The sequence below is a fragment of the Coenobita brevimanus genome, chromosome 41 (genome assembly GCF_032717465.1).
Source record: "Coenobita brevimanus isolate Jiangsu-jjx chromosome 41, ASM3271746v2, whole genome shotgun sequence".
NCBI classification, from domain to species: domain Eukaryota; kingdom Metazoa; phylum Arthropoda; class Malacostraca; order Decapoda; family Coenobitidae; genus Coenobita; species Coenobita brevimanus.
The window spans coordinates 3,622,540-3,640,081 of record NC_136994.1 but is presented as its reverse complement, the minus strand read 5'-3'; positions in this window follow the sequence as shown (position 1 = coordinate 3,640,081).

Below are 17,542 nucleotides of genomic sequence, written 5' to 3'. Positions count from 1 at the left end.
GCTGGGATAGAATTACTTCGTAATTTACACACACACACACAAACACACACACACACACACACACACACACACACACACACACACACACACACACACACACACACACACAAAATGGAGGGGCGGGTGCCAAGCCTCAGTTCAACCATTTTCTTCCTTGTCAGTTCATTAGCTCCCTCACCTTTCACACCTCGCCTTCTGATCCACTCGTTTCCCAAATCCGCACACTTTAATCTTGGCCAACCACGCCTCCTCTCAACTTCAAACACACTCCCCTAAGCCTTTTCATCATACTGTTTATAACGGCGTTAATAATTTATACACATTTTCGGATTTCACAAGTAATGATGTAAAGCTGAACTCTTTTTCTACGGTGATTGCTTTTTCACTTTTTTTCCGCCCACCTACAGACTACTTACTTCAGATATGAGAAAAAAAAAAAAAGAAAATCGTTGCATGAAGAGATAATAGAAAAACTCCATTAGCTCCTTTACTAAGATGATAATTTTCATGCTTCTTTCTCACCATCACCAGACGATATTATTCTGCTCAGGAAGGCTCTCTTGTAAGTGAATGCCGTGGTAGATTGTGACGATCATCATCCACTCACTTGATTTAGTGCTGCCTGCTTCTATCTTCACCTTCATCATTCTATCTCTGTGTCTGTCCTGCTCTTATTTACATCATTCTTTCCTTCCTCTCACTTTTTATTACTTTTCATTCCACTTCAGGCTCCTCTGTATTGAATGACAAGCCTAATGGTTTCCTGTAACTTAGGAAACCATTTATAACTCTGGGTGGTAACCATATAACCAAAATCGGAGTTAAGTGAACCCTTCTACGGAGCCCCTGGTAAGTACTGTAGGTGAATCATCATCATCATCATCCGGACCTCCTTTCCCACCCAAGGGTAGGGTGAGGAGTAGCAATGTCCAGACAGCACAAACTTGCCTAATCCAAATAGGCCACGCTTTTATTCACTCATCATTCAAGCCCCCGGAATCCAGGCTCTACCGGATACGCCAAAAACATTCACATTCTGCAGCTTCACATAAACGTATCCGACTGAGTCAATCTGGACTCTGCCATGCTCACAAGGGGTGCCAAAATCCCTGATCATGCACTCCTCCTCACAACATTTATCCAGCCAGTTCGATCTCTTGTCAGTTCCCTAGCCTCACCGACTTCCAAACCTCTCTTCCTCAAACACTCATCCACCATATCTCTCCACCTTCTCCTTGGCCTACCTCGCCTCCTCCCTCCTTCAAATTCGCTTAGGTATACCTTTTTCACCACTCAATTGTTATCCATTCTTTCCACATGACCATACCATCTCTTCGATTCTGGTGTCCACCGAGTTCCTCACTCCACACCTTTCACGAATCACATTAGTTCGTATCCTATCCACCTTCTGTACTCCACATACATTCCTCAGCAGTCCCATCTCCACTGCTTTTACTCTTGACTTTTCATTTTCATGCCACACCATAGTCTCACACCCATATGTTAAAGCTGGCACTAACACTCCCTCATGTAAGCCTTGTGCAGCTGCAACATTCAAGCCTCTGTTTCTTATCAAGGCCTTCATTGTACCAGCTTGTGTCACTCTACTTTCAACTTTTTTTGCGCATATTCCTCTCTTTCCTATCACTGCACCCAAGTATTTGAACTCTCTCACCAATTCCAGTCTCTCTTCATTCACTGTGACATCACACTGGGAGTCACCTTCTCTCTCAATAACCATCACTTTACTCTTCTCTACATTTACTCTCAAGGCACGACGTTCACAGACATCAGCAAAACTCTGCACTAGCCTACCAAGTTCTTGTCCTGTACCTGCATGCAGTACTGCATCATCAGCATACAGCAAATTTGAGATATTCCATCCATCACCATTCATTACCAACGCCATCCCTCTCTCCGTTACTCGTGTTTTTACTTCTCTCATCACCCCATCCATATATACTGAACAACCATGGGGACATCACACAACCTTGTCGCACGCCCACACCGATCATGAACCATTCACTTAGATGCCCATCAGCTCTTACACATGCTTTCTACCATCATGAAAACTCTTGACGACACCTAGCAGCTTCCTATTTACACAATACATGCGCAAAACTTTCCAAAGTCCCTCTCTGTCTTCTTTGCCGTATGCTTTTTCCAGATCCATGAATGCCATAAACACCTTATGGTCCTTCTTACAAGCCTTCTCTGCTATCTGCCTCACTGCAAATAAGTAGGTGAAAAGACGAAAATACCGCCCGTTTAGGAACCAAACATCCACAATTTTCCCACCAACCTCGCTGTCACGAGGCGCTGTCAGCCGCAACAAAACATAGGCTCACTGCAGAGGACGCATTGCAAGGGCGATTGCTTGTCTCAGCTGATGGGTCTGATCCGCAGACAGACTAGGGTTGATCAACAACAACAGCAAGAACTATAGCCAACCCTATGAATCTTGGGATTTCTCTCAGTAGAAGAACATCTTCCTTTCTTAGTCTAAATAAAGTTCTTAGTATACTTTATTATCTAACTCCTTCAGTTAGATGACGTGTCATATATTTTGTTCATTTCCCTGTCAGATGTTTTTATTCAGTTTTGGAAAGCTACTTAGTAGATGGAGGGTAATGAATGCATTGTCTGTCCCTATGTTTATATTTTACCAAAACCTTTCCTTCAGGTTAGATAACGGCGTCTACAAATAGAATAACAAAACAAGAATGGACGTCATCATACGAAAATGAATAAGTTACCCTATAACATGATCAACTCCAAAGGCCTGTATTGGAAGTAGGCTGCTTGTAATGATAAACAGCCATCGTTTCTCCTTTCGATGACTATCCTGTACGACTTTGGTGGACCAAAAAAAAAAAAAAAAAAAAGGAAACGAAATGATTATGGAATACTCTGATTCTTCACTATCGAACTTAGACAAAGACCTATGATGGATTTCTTTGTAATAGCCAACGACGCCTGTATTTCCTTTTCGTGCCTGAACTTCTGTGACTGAATGGATTGAAAAAATGGAGCACGGTTTGTGTCTAACTGGAATAGCTACAACGACCAGTGAGAGCAATACTTCAACTACTGCTGCTACTACTACTACTACTACTATACTACTACTTCTACTACTACTACCCCTGCTACAACTCTTTCATCAGTCTGTCCCTCCATGTGAGCCTGTGGAGTCACATGGAGAGACAGACTGACAAATGAGGATGTGAAGGAGCGTTGTGGTGTGGATGTGGATGTGATAGGAAGAGTTAGGAGAAACACATTGAGATGGTTTGCCATGTGGAAAGAATGGAGAGTGAGAGACTGACGAGGAGAGTGTATGTGAGCGAGATGGAGGGGGGGAGAGGGAGGGGAAGGCCAAGGATGAGAGGGAGGGATGGAATGGAGGAATATGAGAGAGGGAGGGGTGAATTGGGAGCGGGGCAGTGAAATGGCGGGGGACAGGGTGACTTGGAGGCGATTTGTTTGTGGCCACCTCGTATAAGGGATTAAGGGGTCTGGCAATAGATAATAATAATAATAATAATAATAATAAAAATAATGTGATAATAACGATAATGAAAATAATGAAAAACTCAGTTTCCTTTCAGGGACTGATCCTTGTTGCCTTGGGTCGATATATATGAAACAAAATATTTGTAGTTTCTGTATAACTAGGACTGCGACAAAATCAATGATGAGAGTTCTTTTAAGTATAATAATATGTACCTTCTTTGTCGCCTTTCCATTAATTAGAACTTCATGATAGGGTGAAGGAAATAATAAACTACTTATACTGTACACAAGCCGGGGGAAGAGAGACTAAATGGACAAGTGAATACAAAGAAAAAGACGAAATATTAAATCACACACACGAATAAACATCGTCTTTGTTGACTGTGTGATTAATCGCTTGGGAGACACGGGGTGGAAATATCATATAAAGAACCTGGATGGAATGTTTGTATGATAAATGTTTTTATATGATAAGAGAGAGAGAGAGAGAGAGAGAGAGAGAGAGAGAGAGAGAGAGAGAGAGAGAGAGAGAGAGAGAGAGAGAGAGAGAGAGGATTCTAAACCCTGATTTTTGTGCGGATAAACAGAAACCGATAAAAAAGTTGCAATGCATCGAGAAAAAAATAGAGACGGGTACAAACGAGCAGAAATCCAGCTTTCAGAGAATCACGAAAACGCGATAATCTAAAAGGTAAGGCTAATGTTCTCTTCACTTGCTCCTTCTGCCTTCGACAGAAACAAATAATTAAATAAATGAATAAATGAATAAACAAGCACGAAAAAATAGGGATAGAAACATGTCCAAACACCAGCTAACAGATAAAATAAATCACAAGCTCGATCACAAATACACATGCACAAACACACAGATGTACCAATTCACTTATGCTCAAACACCCACTGCTGCACACATACACCGAACACATAATTTATCTCCACCGACACATCCCGCAACCACACATCCACCCATCCTTCACCCCAAACACACACTGAAACACGAAGTAGCAAAATACCATGTTTTATTCAATATTCAACTGCAATTCGAAATGTATAATTCAGAGAGGCCGCCTTAACACCTTCTGGAATTTTCAGCCATTAGCAATTGTTTGATTACTTCAGGAGCAAAAAAAAAAAAAAAAAAAAAAATCTTGTCCTTTCAACATCTTTTTTAGGTATTGATGGCGAATTTCATTTAATGCCTTTTCATGGTCGAGACTGTTCTAGTAGTTCATGTCAGGCACTGTCGAGCGATTTCATTCAGATGAGTGTGAATCACTATGCCATACTTATTGTGAAAATCAATCCACTCATCAGTATAACACTAGTACTGTGTTCCAGCTAATGAGATACCATTTTATTCGTCTGAAAGCAAGTCATGGAAACCCTAGATTACCCTGTCATTGTCGAGTCAACTCTAGTATGTAGAAAACACCAAGTTCTGAGAGGGGACCAGTTTTATTCAACATATAGCCGAGCACGCTTTCTCAAGAATGACATACAGTAGTAGCAACAAGGATCTTTTATGTTAGCAAAACAACTGCCATTCTTGTTAACGAGAAGGAAACCAAACTAGGTCAGCTCCATTGATCCATAGGCATTGTTGTTATTGCTTTGCCAATGGTGCCCGGGGTCTGGACAGATTAAGTCTCTTGTTGCTACCACTGTCATTACTAAAGCCTGCATGGCGAAACGTTGAATGAAAAGGGTCCCTTCTAGACGTTTGGTGTTTTTCTACTTACGGTCAAAAATAGTGCTGAATATACTATCATCTCTAGTATACTATTCAAGTTACATCCGGACAACTTCATTCAGTACAGAGTGGCTCACAGGAGGAGGAGTGATAACACTGTTCACTGTTACTTTTTCGTGGTTTGAACAACCTGGTATTCTTTTCCAGCTAACATTAGACAACTTTACTCAGCTACTGTAAGAGTGTATCACAATAGCCCGGAATTAACGACAAATTGCACACTTCATCATCCGTACATCCTGACACTTGTGAATGGATAATTAATCGTATACCAATCATTTTGTGCCCAATATACAGTAGAGAGAGAGAGAGAGAGAGAGATAATGCCTCGCAGTATCTATGTACTTGTAATTTTTGTTTAATTCCTTCAGCCCAAGGACGTCGATTTTATATTTTTCTTTTACTAAACGATTTTATTTAGGTTGGAGAGGTTTCTGACAAGAGTTAACAAAGGCTATATCGATCCTCTCGTGCTAGAAGTGTGTATGATAACGCGCATAAAATTGTCTGCAGACAGCACAAACAGGAAAAAAAAACAAAAAACAGAAGGCACTCAGAGAAAACAAACATCTGTCAACGCTAAAGTAATATATGATTTATAAACCAATCTCCATCCAACGTCGGTGGCAGAGATAATTGATTCTAAAGTTTTAGAGTGCCCTCGTCACAGTCTCACAGAAGGTATACCACCTCCGATGGCAATAGAATTCATTATTTTTTCTTCATCCAGATCCTGATCTATTTCAGAATTTAATCAACTAATCAACTCCTTGTCCCAGTGCCCACCTATCCTCCGGATTACAGTGAAATCCATTTGTAACTTTCCTCTCATTGTCCACAAACAGACAGACTGATACTGTGAATACCAGCTCATAACTTCAAACTTCGTTGGCCGAGGTAATAAGCCATCGGACCGACACCATGTTTTCTCATTTCCTAGTAAATGTCTAATCATCCATCCATCCTTTTATGCATCCACCCATCTATCTTTCTATCCACCCAAACGAATACTGACAAGTATTATAATGTATAATTATATAAATTCCAGTGCCTGTTAACCTATCATGGTACAATCTTCTCTTTTTTTTTTTTTTTTAAATTTCGGCCAACGCTAATCGATATTATTTAGCCGACTGAGAGTCATATAAGTGTTATCGTGTTAACAGTGCTACCTGCAAACCTCACAAGGTCGGGAAAACTATCATTCTATATCCAGGTAAATTCAAACAACTGTATTTAGCTGTATATAAATCAAGGGAGCTTGAGAGTATCATCTTAACTGTATTATATATTTCAACTTATTCTGGTTTTATTCTTCTAAGCCCATTAGGTAAGCTGGACTGATTTCAGCTGAGGAGAAAATTTTGAGCATTTGTATTTCATTAAAATATTCTTCTCTAACCTTCCACAAGTGAAATATGTATTATCAGTATTATTTTGTATTTCTGTATGAAAGTTCAGTTAGGTTTATACGTGAATGAATGTAGGTTAGAATTCTATGTGTCCATTTTTTTTTTTTTAGTTTGTAGCTAAAAGAATTATTATTTTTGCACGTACACTCTCTCATGCCTGCCTACATCTGGGGTACAACAGTTACTCCTGAGCTGATATATCTAGGGGAAACACGTATTGTTCTACTCAGGAATGAAGCAGTTGACATCAAGAACACCGTTTGTTATACCCTTTGATACCAAAAGGGGCCATATCAAGCAAAGACCAAGTCACCCCTTTGCATGGCAAAGTCTGAAATATGACTGTGTTGCCTGCTTGGCATGTCAGCGTAGTAAAGAACTAAGTTATCATGAATATTTCTACTAATCCATAAATCTAACCTTAATACAACCATGAAAGTCACAACAACAACAACAACAACAACAACAAAATGACCTAGTGTTAACTGTAGCAGCGAAAAAAAAGGGTACTTATCAAAGCCATACATGGCGAGGAATGTAACTCAGCTTGGTCCCAGCTGTAAATCTTTGACCTGGACCAATGTATATTATCCTTAGCAAATACATGTAACGACTGATTTAGGCTTTGTGTGTGTGTGTGTGTGTGTGTGTGTGTGTGTGTGTGTGTGTGTGTGTGTGTGTTTGTGTGTGTGTGTGTGTGTGTGTGTGTGTGTGTGTGTGTGTGTGTGTGTGTGTGTGTGTGTGTGTGTGTGTGTGTGAGGTGTGGCAGTGATAAGAGGTTGTCAGGTGAGTATTAGGTGTAGTAGTTGAAGATGAGGTATTGTGAAAAAGCTTATGTATGAGGACAGTGTGAGGTGAAGCAGCGTGAAGCGAATGTGTGAGGATGTATGGCGGAGCCAGGAGTGTCTACTAGGTAAATATAAGGTATGACAGCATGCTATGTGGCGGCGTGATGAGTGGTCATTAGGTGTGAAGTGTGGCAGTGTGATATGTGGTCGTGAGGAGAACATAAGGAGCATGAGACTTATGTAAGGTGTGTAGTGGCTTCTGCTGCATGGTGGCTCTGTCTCCAATTAATGTACTATATTCATCAAATAACGGGAATAAATGACTGATACTCAATACTTGATTTAAAAGTTAGTGTTGTAATACCCTACTACTTTAGACCATGAAAGATGAACTTCACAATAAGCATTGTTGGCTATGGCAGTAGCCATAACCAACCCTAAGAAAACGGTATAGTCTCCACTGTCGTAACGATGGAAGATATTACTTGTATGGGTATATAAAGAGTTCTATTGCTCATTAAAAAAAAAAAAAAATCAGAGTTGTGACGATTCAAAGAAGCCTAACACATACTTTCAACATACCTCAAAAAGTTTCAGTAAAACTCCAGAATAATTAAGTCTGAAGGCATGTGTGAAAACTATAAATAAAACGGTTTGGTTTAATTATTTGCACGGAACACACGAAATTGCGTGTAATATTTATTCAAGGATCTGAGCAGCAACACCAAGTTTCTGAAGAAGAAAAGCTGCAGAAGAAAACATGCTCAGGAACCCAATGACAATGACTTACTTAACAAAAGTGACCTAATGGGAAGGTGAGGCGGTAAGAAGAGGAAAACAGACCATGTTTGAAGAACGAACGATTAAAAAATAATGAAAAAGATAAAAAGAAGCTTTAGTCAGCCATACCCCACCAGCGTCCTGTACTTCCATATTATCAAGGGGACTATAAAAGTTTACCAAAGTGAGGGAAGGAAAGCATCGTCGGAGAAGATGGTGGAGGTGGAGGGAGAGAAGGAAGGAGGGAAGGGAAGAGAGTAGGGTGGGGGTGGAGGTGGAGAATTTGTAAGCTTTCCTCCCCACCTTTATGCCCGCTCAGATGGGGCAGAGGTAATGATGATGGAGGAGGTGGAAGGAGAATGAAGAGTGAGGGAGGAAGGAGCGAGGGTATGGGAATGGGTTGGGAAAATCTTGACATAATGGAGCTGTGACAATGTGCTGAGGGCGTGTGTGGAATGTGGGAAGTTGATGACAGAAATGGTCCAATGAGAAGACAGGGACTGGATAAAGTTGGATTTTGTGGTATAACATGGTGAAAGCAAAATGGTGATGTGTGGATGGATAAAGCAATGTGTGTCAAGGCAGTATGAGAAATCAGGGAAGTGAATGGAGGTGATGGAGTTATAAGAAGGCGGGAACTGGAGAAAAATCGGGACTGTGGATAAAGAAGCAGACCTGTGGTGTACGGAGTGTTTAATGATGGCATGCGATGGACATAGACGAAGAAGGGAAGAAGGAAGATGACGATGAAGAGGACAGAGTCGACATGGTAAGAAAAACAGATGAATGGTAAAGATGAATGACAATGCAGAGGGTAGTAGATATAACACGAGACAAAGGATATTGTATGCAGAAAATGAAAGGAATGGAGACAAAGTGAGACAAAAAACGGGGTAAGTAAATGGACTAATAATGGGACTGGAATACATGGCTGGAAATTAAGGAGTGAAGTAGGAAAAGCAAAGACTGGAAGACGGAAAGCCAATCCGTGAGAGAAGGGGGAAGTGGTGACGGGTGTGATCAAGGAGGGGTGAAAAGTTCGTTGGAAAAGAGGAAGACGGGAGGAAGAAAAGAGGTGGGAGAAAAGGAAGGGGAGAAGAGGAGATTGGGTGGGGTTGTACGCTACTGAAGCTCATTCAGAAAGTTTTATGAATCACAGAATGCCGAGGTGAATTATTCCAGTAATGACAGCCTCAGCCACTTTGTGAGATTATATATATATATATATATATATATATATATATATATATATATATATATATATATATATATATATATTATTAGGACGAAGATGAACGGGCCCGGCATTATGGGAAATAAAAAATTACAGAGAGAGTGAACAAGGGCTGGTTTATCCTGATCCTCTGCCATTATTTTCTCCATCATTCGTTTTCTTATTATTTTCTAATTACGACGGAGGACGAAGAACAGCTGGGAACAGTCAAAGTTCTGAGGTGTGAACAACGGCGGGATTATGTTCATTTTTTTTCTCTACGAATGCCTTTTTTAATATTTTCTATATCATTATATTTTACAAACGGGGTGAGAGAAGGAGTTTTCCGAGGATTATGGACAATAGTGAAAATTTTTGAAAGGGGTAAACAATGGGTGGACTGTTTTCGTCTTTACCATTAAACTGTTACCGTTACTTTCTCTGACTTTATTTTCTCAACCACTGTTTTCTCAAACAGTATTATATTATTATTTATTTACTTTCATAGATTGACTTTTTCTCGTTCATTAACAGTATGGATGATTACTAATTTTAAGCGGCAGCCAAAACATGGCTCCCCTAATACCAGTAGACTTAGCAGACTCCGCAACACGCAAGGGGATAGCAATATAGAAACCATCTCTATCAGCGGGAAGTTGAATATTCGCATCAGTTCAGGCAAAGTACGTAACCTTGTGTTGTATTTTCGTCAGCTTACAATGCTGTCTAACACCTCTTCCTTATCAGAGTATTTCGGTACTGAAGACGTTAACCTCAACAGGACGATTTCTTTCTTGGTGATTTATTTTTCCTGCTATTAAACTATTCCCTTTAGCTTCATAGGAGTTAATAACAGGTGATATCCCCGTCAGTTTGGGAGGTTTAATACCTTCATCTGAAGATTACAGGAATAAATCAAAGACACTCCTAGGACGAAAGGTTAATATTCTCCAGTACGAATATAATGCAACGCGGTATTAAAAAAAAAAAAATGAAAATAATGAAGCTACCACGCCCTTAATAATGTTGTTCATGGAGCCATAGTTTCGTTTGCTTTGGAGGTTCAGTTGTAGGCTTTATCTTTCAATTAATAGCATCTCTGCATATGAAAATTTGATATATTCTTTGTGTAACTAACACAGTCTATATTAATATGAGAAAGATATAAACAACAACAAAAAATAATGACGTGCAACATGTCTGAAAAATCACTAAGGACGAGGTGCTGGAAAGCCTCCTAGTCCACCAGAATAAAAGCTATGTTGTAATAAAGTATGTTAGGGAGCTGGAGGTTTAGCATAATAATAATGTATTGTTTGCTAATAGTTGTGGTTTGCCTAAAAGTGTTTATGTGAGGGTTCTTGGTGCTAAAGTTCTGCTGTGTTATTTTGACTGTGAAAGGATTGTTGGCAATTTTGGGAAAAATGTTAGTATATTGTTGTGATTTAGAGTTGGAGTCTTTGGATTTCGGTATTAGGAATTTTGTTGTTGCCGTTGTAATCATAATTTTTCTTTTCCCTTAGCTTTCCACAGCAATCGTTGTATTCTAAGTGACTTTGGAGATTTCGTAACATGTCTTCTCTGTTGATTTATTCTGCATATTAAGCTTCAGAATCCCTTTGTATATTATTGACATAAACCATCTTGATTTTAAACAGATATAAACAGCATACATTCGAATATTGACGCGCACTATCTAAAATGGATATACTACGAAGCCTCCTATGCCATTAATAATACGAACTTCACTCCTTCATGGTCGTGACAACCAAGGTTCTTTGTTCCAGTTATCGTTGGACGAATTTTTCAACGGACTGATATCACATAATCCTGAGAATATTAACGCTATGATTACTAACCTTGTCACAGATTAGATAATTATAGTAATCAGCTGTAGCTAACACAGAGAGCGATTATAGAGCCCTGACAGTGTTAATTTTAGTGTTCCTCTCCTTTTCCTTCCATCTGCGAATATTTTTTCTGGTCAGTTTGGTTCTATATGACAGATATGGGACAATCTCCCGACTACTGTACTAAGTCGTGGTGGCATGATATACAATGAGCCTTTGTTACGAGGTAAGAATGAGTCTCCAAGGTTAACGGCGAGACTACACTTGACCACTGACTAAGCTGAAAGGGGTTGGGGATCTTCGTCAGTTTAGAACAAATAGTCATTTTCTCACTCTGTATTCCAGCGTACAGCTGATCCATCTCAGACTGTTTATCTCTTCTTTGCAATTCATAGTAGCTACATCTAATTACGGATAACTAGTAAATTTTTCATGGATGCCACCCCCATTTTTTAACTGGATTAGGAAGCTATAAACTTCATTAATCCTTTCACTACTAAAGGCCACTTAAAAAAAAGAAAGAAAGAAAAGAAAAAAGAAAGCTCGAGAAAGAGATTCGAAGTGGAAGAGTTTGATACACCCTTCACGAATCCTTTCACTACAAAAAGCCACCTTAGCTGACCGGAATAATCCTCAGGTAACTAAATGAAAAAAAAAAAAAAAATGCTACGGTACTAGAGGAGCCAAATACAAGTTCCATTTAAAACTAAGAGCTCAATGTAATACTTGGCTTAAACCCCAATAATTAAAACTGATAGAACCAATGGGAGGAAAACCCCATATATTTTTTGAAAATTTCCGTGGTATGTGATGATGTAACATATCTAATCATCCCGTATTGCTGCTGATTTAGATGCAAACTGAATACATCAGCAATTTGAGGTGTTTCATGAATTACTAAATCTTGGGACTACGGAAATTTACATCTTCGTGCACCCCTTTTTTTTTTTATTCGAATTTTAGAAAATTTTGCTGTTGGCATCCCTACATGTCAAGTGGGGTTGGTGGAGGATTAGTGCCCCTCCCTGTAAAACAATTAACTCTAAGCCATTGGCCACCCCGTCTGGGATACATGGCGTCTGGCAATGAATGAATGAATGAAAATTTTAGAAAATTACCCAACCAATCTTGTGTGGTTTTTAAATGCCTCATTAAGCGCTTCAGTCTGAGGACACCTTTTCTATCTTATTCCTGCTAAAACTCAACGATTTAATTCAGTTTAGAGGCAAACTGGAGATGGCTTTAATCACTTCAGTACCTTCGATCAAGTGTCCATCTCTCTCTCTCTCTCTCTCTCTCTCTCTCTCTCTGAGCCGATACCAACCGTCCACAACCAGCATGTAGATTTTTTTTTTTTTTTAGCCTTCCCCTGACACTTCTCATCTTTGTTGTTAAAACGCTGGAACCTTTTTTTCATACATACGAGTATTCTGGACTCCCGTTTGATTGATGCTGACATTCTCACACTTCTTCAATGGCCTTTCAATAACTGTGGACAATCTATTTGGAACTTGCGAAACTTCGAAGTATTTGGACTTTAGATTATGTGGAGTTCAGGATATGTGGAGTTCAGATATATGAAGTTCAGGATACGTGGAGTTCAGATATATGGAGATCACTTGATGGTGACCATACTGCATTAGTAAATTTCGTTCGTCTCTTATTCTTTCTTCCAAATATTTTTCAGTCAAGTGCCACTGGTTCCGTTCCTTTTACGAGTTCACATCAAACATTTTCGTTCAGCATTTTATTTTTAACTTGTTCGTTTTCACTAGTTTTTCGGGGTCATGGGTCTACCACTGAATAATGTATGAAGTGGGACAACATGAGCCCGTAGACTTTGCCATATATATATATATATATATATATATATATATATATATATATATATATATATATATATATATATATCACAAGACCATCATGCACTTGAATGTTAGCAATGTTCAGCATAGTTCGCTCTTCTTATCTCCTTTTTTTTTTTTTTTAGCTTGAGATATTTTGAATCTGATAGGCTATTTAAAGATCTTTAACTCCCCCCCCCTTAAATATCATAAGGTATTTTTCAGTTTACTCTAGCCATATCGGAACAATTCTATACTTCGAATTGGACAGTTTAGATATGGACATCTTCAACCCCCTCACATTAACAGGTAGTTTTTAACTTCGATATAAATAACCTGGTGGTATCCCGAGGGTGAAGTTCTTGAAAGGGTACAACAAGGAAGAAAGGTTGCTGGTTCCCTGAAAGCAGTGATAAGAAACAGGGAGGTGAGCATGGAAGTGAAAAAGTTACTAGACGACAGTATTGTGATACCAACTCTGACGTATGGAAGTGAAGTTTGGACCTTGTTGGAGGGACAGAAGTCAAGAGTGAGCGCCGTGGAAATGAGTTATTTGAGAGGAGCGTGTGGAGTCACATGGAGAGACAGACTGACAAATGAGGAAGTGAAGGAGTGTTGTTGTGTGGATGTGGATGTGATAGGAAGCGTTAGAAGAAACACATGGAGGTTGTTTGGCCATGTGGAGAGAATGGAGAGTGAGAGACTGACGAGGAGAGGGTATGTGAGTGAGGTGGATGGGGAGAGGGGGAGGGGGAGGCCAAGGATGAGATGGAGGGATGGAGTTGAGAGGTATATGAGGGAGGGGGGTGTGAGCTGGGAGCAGGGCAGTGAAATGGCGGGGGACAGGGCGAAGTGGAGGTAATTTGTTTGTGGCCACCCCTTACGGGATTAAGGCGTTTGGCAATAGATAGATATAGATAGTATCCCGAGCGGAAAAAAAAGAAAATGATTTATCGGTGAGAGGTAATTTAGTTAAATATTCGATTGTCAAGGATCCACTTGGGAATTTTATGTATCCTAAATTCATGTTGTTTTATTCCGGTAAGGAGTAACTGAGCATTGCAAACGGTACTCGTGTGAAATTTCTGCTCACTGATTTATACTAAATATTTCTGCCATTTGAACAAACTAGCCTTAAAGTAAACTGAGGAGTATAACTTCATGCGTCTGCTGAAAATTAAAGGGTTAATTTTTTTGTATAAAATTTGTAAAAGGCGATCGCTTCTTTTAGAATACAAAGCCCGAAATCCACTCGAAACAGTACCACTACGAAGACATACTCGTATCTGCAGCGTTATTGCCATTATGATCTTGCAATTATTACTCCCAGGAATTTTGTAATCTACTTTCATTTATTCTTGGTATCACTATACAGTTTTATTGAACTTCGGACGGAGGTTACATACAGACTATTTATTACTTCAGCTTAAGTGACGACACCTAACATGAATAAAATCGTTTGGACTTGGCGTGAAATATATCATAAATATCATCGTGTTATATGGATTAACCTTGATGCATTGACTTTCTTCGTGATTTAGGAACTGTGAAATGAATCAGTGGAAAACAAATAGAAATGTGTCTCATAAACTAAAGAAATTCTGCTCTTGAAACCAATCGACTTTCGTTAACCCTGATAAGTTAGTAACGTTTATTTTTTATTATATTCTTATTTCATATCAAACAACTATATTCAGTCTAAGACAGGCCTCTGGTACTGAAGTTGTTAATGAAAGCTAATCCACTTCCTTCAATTCAAAAATCTTCTCGAAAACTGAATGTAGATCTCTAAAATTAGTATGAATTATATAAGAGGCTTGGTATGTGAATATTATTGTTGCCAAAGTTAGTAAAAGAATGTAAATCTTTTCAAATTTTGGAGTTATTTTGGCAGTCATTCCTCCGTCTGTGCAGTGACACCCCATCACACACACACACACACACACACACACACACACACACACACACACACACACACACACACACACAAACAGTACACATATACACCCAGACAAACACAGTGACATACACATATATACATACACATGGCGAGTTAATTTGCGTGCACTCACAGAAGCATGCACAAATTTGGCATATTATTTGATCGTTGAATCTAATGACTTTGGTTTATTCTTGCTATTACTAGAGGCTTTCCTTTTGCTTGGGAGACTTTTAGAACGGGATGGAATAGATATACCCTTACACCACTCCTCCAGCACTAACGGCGGAAATAATCACTGAATAATCGTCTGGGGGTAGGGAGAATGCTTTAAAAAAAGACGTCAACAGATTGAGAGGGTTAAAAACTTCCCGACAGTCTCAACAATGCTTCTGTCTACTGAGCACTGTACTGAAACCCTTCACTACAAGTACTTATCTTTTATGTTTTATTCCTGCTAACTCAGGGGATATTATTGAACTTACGAGAGACCTTTACTAGTGAAGGGGTAAACGAAAGTTATATCTAACCTTTCCTGTTCGGAAAATCTCTCCAAAGCTAAAGAAAAAAAAAATACTTTAAAGAAACAATAGCAAAGTAGGAAGTACAGCGGTTAATGCTGGATAATGCTAGAGCTGGCTGACTGTGACCGAAATCTGTGTCAAGCTACGGCAATCCGATGTGTTAATTCCTTGTCTCAACTTCTGCGCTTCTCGCCTGGCTTTATCGCAGTAATATTATCTGTCTGGTGCTCTTATATCAAACGACGATAATACTGATATGTTTTGTTTTCCATTTCCAAATGTTTTCATGTACTGCATCATACATAAATTATTTTTACAACCTTAATTAGCCAGCTGCGCTGTATTACAACTGTCCAAACTTCAAGACTGCATGTTGAAATGTATTATTTCTTCACGAATACTTCTGATGCCGTAGGGGTAGCAACTGTGCAATCGGAAATGCATTCGACCCCCAGCCTAGATGTTCCTTGTTCGTTTCCGGGACCGGACATAAGACCAGGCAAGGTTTTCTTTACATATGGGTACTGGAGAATAAAATGTGTATCCGAGAGGAGGCCCAACCGACCTCCGGGGAAACATTTTTTTTTTTTTCCGCTGTAATTGACTATGTCTTTGATCCACGAACGCATTTGAACTAAATACGGTCAATAGTACCAGCCTACAGAGACTGAGGTTTATAGATCGATGCAGTCAAAAGTCAATGAGCAAACGCACTGACAGAATACTCCCACTGACAGATATATCAAGGCAGATAACAGACAGATAGACAAACAGAGACAGACAGTCAGAGACAGACAGACAGGCAGGCAGATAACAGAAAGACACAGACAGGCAGAAAATTCACACAGACAGACGGACTGACAGATAGAGGTAAATATATAAACCAAAATAATACAAAGACAAAAACAAATAGATAGGAAGACAGAAACCCATACAAACAGAGACAGACATACACACAGATAGGCAGTCGACTGACATGCAGACATACTGACAGACAAAATAATTTACAACCCAAAACATTATCTACCCACATCACAGACGCCAATAACATACACGAATCCCTTGCACAAATTTCACTTTCCATAATGCCATCACCCCCAGAGAGTATCTCCGTCACATCTCTCCCACTCAGGGCGGACTGGAGACAACATCTCTTCTCTACCGATCTTCATAGTATCTTACACATTAGCTTTCTCTTCCATATTTTACTTATATCTTTGTACTTTCGGCATACCTTGCATCAGTAGTAATGAAGATGATCCTGAGGTGTAATGAGCAGAAAAATTCGTTAAAGAAAAGGGGTTACGAAATCTCTAAAGCCACGGAGAACACACTTGTCTTTAAGCGTCATTAACACCTTATCTCAGCGACATAACATTTTTACCATCCTTTATGTCACTGATGCCAGCTGTGTCGAGACTGCACTTCTGGAAATAATAATCGAGATAAAGTCATGGTGTAATACGCATGACAAAGTCGTAAGAAAAATGCGCTACTAGGTTTATGTCACCTAATACGATTAATTTTGCATATCGTACCTTTCTATCATCAGTAATAAGGCTAATATAGCCCAAATCAGGCAGTGGCTCAGTCGGTAGAGAGGTGGCCTGCGGTCCTACCGAACCCAGGTTCAAATCCACGGTGGGGCAGGGAACAGATTAAGGATTTTAATTTCATGTAAAACAGACTTTACCGATCTACAAGAAGACCCGCCGACACGTAAAAATACCCCCGCTAATTCCAATACACCAGTCCTGTATGAGACATCCCTAGCATGTATTCAATATGGACGGTGGGTGTTAGCACCGAAGTGGTGACATGTAAAGGTGTATGATATGTAGGAGGACTACTGGGCCTTGGGAGCAGGCTGTGAAGCCTATGCCGAGAGTCGAGCACATTAAAAAAAAAATAAAATAAAAATAAAAATCC